The sequence below is a fragment of the Lasioglossum baleicum genome, chromosome 7, assembly GCF_051020765.1.
Source record: "Lasioglossum baleicum chromosome 7, iyLasBale1, whole genome shotgun sequence".
Lineage (NCBI taxonomy): Eukaryota > Metazoa > Arthropoda > Insecta > Hymenoptera > Halictidae > Lasioglossum > Lasioglossum baleicum.
The window spans coordinates 18,172,203-18,177,258 of NC_134935.1; positions in this window are offsets into that span (position 1 = coordinate 18,172,203).

Sequence of the window (5,056 nt, forward strand, 5' to 3'; positions counted from 1 at the left end):
TTATCGAACTCTTGCTTACTCTTTTATTTGTACCCTAACCTTCGGACGATGGGAGCTCGGTCCATTTTAGCAGAGCGTTGTGAACGTTCCATTTCAGTACTCAGTTTTCGGCAGCCATGTTATATTACTATAACAATGCTTTTTTTTACGCAGGATTTGGTGCTTTATGCGTATCCGAGGAAAAATAATAAACGCTCTTACCTGCCAAAAACGCTGAAAATCGCTGAACTTTAAACGCTCATTACTTTTGAACCAGTGGATTCTCACCGAAATCTACAGGATTACATCTTAAAATGTTAAAAATCTTTGGTTTCCGGAGATGAAGTTTCTTATCAATTGCAGTTTCTCCAAATCTATAGTGCACATAATTTAGTAAGTCAATGCTTCTAGTAGTTGAAACAAGGTCAAGTTGTTTGGCCCAATTTCCAAAAAGATATTCTGATTTAATCCTTCGAGGACGACGGCGATCGTCATTTTCTTTCTCTATGATAGATATTGTTATTATGTTAAGGATGTTGCTGCAATCATTTGGTGATTCAGACCAGATATTTTCCGTGATCATGTTGAAATTCTAGAAAATTGTACTGTCGGTATTGTACCACTGTAATTGTAGTGTCGGCGATAGCAATTTATTGAAGGCATACGCAAAGTTTGATAATCATCGGTACTTGAATACTTTGAACACCTCGCGCGCTGCGCATTACCTCTCCGAAATTGTTTCAACTTTGTCCAATACGGAAATTCGACTATGCCTTAGGAAATGCAAAAGAAAGTCGATCTTTTCAAAGGTCTAAAGTAGAATAGCCCGTTAAGACGAATCATTAGGCGCCTCTGTTCCGGGAAAGCAAATTGGCGCGACTCTCGGACAAGTTCTGCAGAACATTACACATTTAACCATTAAGGATCATTTAAACGAAACGAAATGGAACTTCCGTGAGCGAAATTGGAACGTCGCGATGCAGTCGCAAAAATTCTTGACGTCCGCGCATAGCCTTTCCCGTCTCCTGCATCCCGATCAGGAAACTCGATATGTACATATTTGACATTATTTCCAATCTGTGTTATAAACTTATGAATACTAACTTTTTAATATTGACACTTTTATAAAGACCATAAATTTTTAATATTGGACCACACGACCTGGATTTGGAACTGATAGTTAGTAAATATCACCTAAATAAATTTTAATACAATTGCAATACGTTGGATAATTACTTCCATGCCTGTGATCACTTTTGAAATAACATTACTTGAAATATCATTTTAAAATAATTGTTTTAACAGATAAATTGCTCTTCAAAATTATATATTAGCTAACCAGATTATCAGGTTTTGAAGTAACAGTATGTATTTAAAATAAGGGTGCGAAGTAAATGATTTGAAATATTTATTTCTTATCCTGCCCAGATCTTTCACGAAAAAGTTCATATCTCTATTCTATTCGGAATCATCTGTTTCGGTGAAGTGACAAATTTTCCGCAGCACATATTTTGAATAACCTCCGCGTATCTCGAAAATGTATCGCCAGCCTGTCGACCGTAACAAACGAAACGTGTGAACGCGAAGTACAGGCACGGTGGACGAAGTTTGTTGCGAGGGAGGATAAATTGCGATACTCGACGAACCGAACGGTCAAACAGGCACCGTTCGTACGCTGGAATGAAACATTTATGCCAGGATAAATGATTCCGCGCCGAGGACGAATCACCGATGCGAACCGTTTCACGATAGGGAGCATGAAATATGAAAGTTCATTAACATAACGCGATACAATGCGACAGAGAGAAAGAGAACGATCGGTTAAAACGAGAGACGACACATTAACATTTTTTGCCGGCGTGAATTAGCATGCTACACACCGGTGACCAGCGAAGCTGGTGATTTAGGCCAATGATCGACGACGACGACGACGACGATGGCGGTCGTCCTTGTTCTAGCCATGTTGTCCTGTCGACGACTGAACCGTCCACGTGACCCGCTTTTTTCTAGGATGTCAGACGAACTATTCTCTCTCTCTCTCTCCATCTATCTGTATGTATACGTGTGCGTGGCTCTCTGTTTCATTTAGAAATCCACACATGCGAGAGACCCGAATAGAAACCGTTTCATTGACGGATTCCGCTTACGGATAACGCGACGTTGTTAACGTTAACAGGGAAACGCGGGGACAGCCGAGACCAGCGGGGATCATCGAGTTCGCGGAAACTGTTAGCGCAACCTACGAATGCTAATAATGATGTAACCGAGCATGATCCTGCATATCGAATCAACTGGCGATCGGCCGATGCAACAATATCGGCGCCTCGAGAAGTTCAGAGCAGCGTCGCCAGATTAACAATTGACTCCCCACTCTACTTTCCCCTTCTATGACGCTATTCCCCACTCTTCCGCCACGGCCCGGTCACGTGACGCATTTCGTCCCCGTCGTGCATGTCTCGCAATGTCACGTGACTAATCTGCTACCAGCCAGGATGCCACGACCAGCATAAAACTGGAGTGAAATAGAAATGTATTTTAACAGCATTCTTAAATTCTTCTAATGTGTTTACTATTTTGAATTACACTTACTCTCTGCTCTGTCTAGTAATCACTATGTGTGACCCGTGTGTGAACGGCCCAAAGAAAATGATACGGCGAAGGATTAACTGCTTTCACGTACAACGCATGTATTATTGTGTCTCTCTCTCTCTCTCGTCGATCTTTATTTTAAAAAATTATTTCGAGTGGACTGTGGACTGATTTCATGAATTGATAGAGACCTAGTACCTAATCAAGAACTAGATACGAGGTGGCTAGGACAGGTGAGAACCTTAGCTTGTTTCTAATTGTGTTTTATCACGAGCAGCTCGAGCGAAGCAGTACGGTAGATAAAATTGCAAGGAATAAACTAATGTAGGGTATTGTAAATTGCGTTCGTGTTTGATGCACGATTGCCAGCGAGGTTCAGTGAACGGGACATCGCTCTACAATAACGATAAGGGCCCTGCATATGCACCGCGGGATCGCATCTGCTAATAGAGTAGGGTGACGCGGACAGTCTTGTTCCTCGATGATGAAACAAATGAAAAGACACAGCCAAGATGATCAAGATGAAGACAAATGGTTCGCGGTACTAGGCTCTCCGATCTCCTAAAAGTAACGCGAGTCAAATCAGCGGAACGAATCGAACTGTCTCCGAGTGTAATAGTCGATAACATGGTAAATTCATAAGAATCGATGCACGACGAGCAACGAGCGACGACCTCGTTCCGTTTATAATACGACCGCAACTGTACGCTTCGAATCCGCAACACCGAGATCTCGCTCGTTCTTTATCTCCTTCTCGAGACTATACCGATAATTAATATTCATTATTACCACGCTTATACATTAACTTGCCGTGTTGTTGTATGCGTCAGATCTTCAAATCGAATTTTAAACCTCTTCCCACAGTCCAATCTCGCTGAAACCAATGCTTCCAATCGCTTACGAAACATCAGATCGTTTGGTACAATTATAAAAAAGTTATTAAATAAAATCATGACCATTAGTGACTATAAAAATAAAAGCGTAAACTATATTAACGTAATCTTCGTGGGTTTTCTACCGTACTCGGTTGCAAGAAACAGGGGCCACCTATTTAGACATTCTTTTCTTCTTCTAATTATCTCTTATACAGTTGAACTTAACACACTGACGTCCTTAAATCTTTTTCATATGTTCACTGCTTTAAATTGTACTACCTATGTTTCTTATAAATGCATAAAGCCCGCAGTCTAATGATAATAGACGGTCGATTAGTTTGATCGAATGATTTTCGTCACGATAGACTGTGCATCTCGCTGAAAATGGACTGCTTTTGGGTAATCGGACTGGCGTGGTCGGTCTCCTCTTTCGAAAAATAAGTCACAGCTTCGAAACCGTAGATCCAATACGATCTAGATGATTCCCGCGACCAGGATAGGAATGTTCGCACGAAAGATCGACTGGTATTCCGCGCGGTCGTTCGGCTGGTCGCCAGCCTACGCGGAATCGCCGATTAGCCAATTCCAGTCGATGCAAATGACGCACGATCGTACGACCGCCACTTCCGACGTACATATTATGTAGATATTCGGCGAACGGAAATTTCGGCGTAGAAAGCTGGTCGCGTAGCGTCGGCGTCGGCGTCCGCTCGATGGTGTATGCGCCTCGCCCCTAGGCCGTTTTGCGTTTCAAATTCGCGCGCTGTGATTCACTCCGCGCGGCTAGAACGGTTCCAGAAGAAGCGGTGCCAGTGCCAGAACTTCGCGGAATCCTTGAATTTTTAAGGCCGGTGTACGCGGACTTCCGTGAACCGATAGATCGGTCGAAACGTGAACCGCATTTTGCCAAACATTCGAGCCGCTTGAACTTTTCAGGAAAACTCAAAGGGCTATGGTCAGGGGCATTAACCCTTGTGTAGCCAACCCAGTTACTACATTTCTTTCAAGAATGCTTTAATGTACTTCTAATAATGTTAGAAAGTTTCTCTGAATATTCTTTGCTTGCTAATACTACATCTCCCCCGATCAAGAGGTGTAGATTCATCCCTAGAACGACGACCATTACTTTTTATATACCCTGTACATCCGTTTCACAGTGTTTTTGTTTGTTTGAGGTATATTGATGAATGTACATTTTCCAGGCAAACTAATGGGATGAAATGATAGGACGTGTGTGAATATTATTCAAGCAAAGTATTCAGGAATTCAGTTACTCAGGAAACGAAGAAAATGGGAGTAGAACCAATATTCTCACTACACTCACTTTACGACTCCGTTACGTAGAGAGAAAGCTCTTAAATACATCAAACTAAATTGTACCTAAACATGTAAAAATGCATAATTCCATATCTGAAACATGTCAGGTCGTTAAGTATGAAACTTGACAAATGCGTTTTATTTGTCAAGTTTCATACTTAATGACCTAATTTTAATAATTAATGACCTAATAATAATTTTTATCGGCCATTTCGGACGAGTGTACGGATCCCATGAAAACAATGTGCTTACGTTGTTTTTTCGCGTTCGTTAACCGAGAGAAAAAAGATCGTACA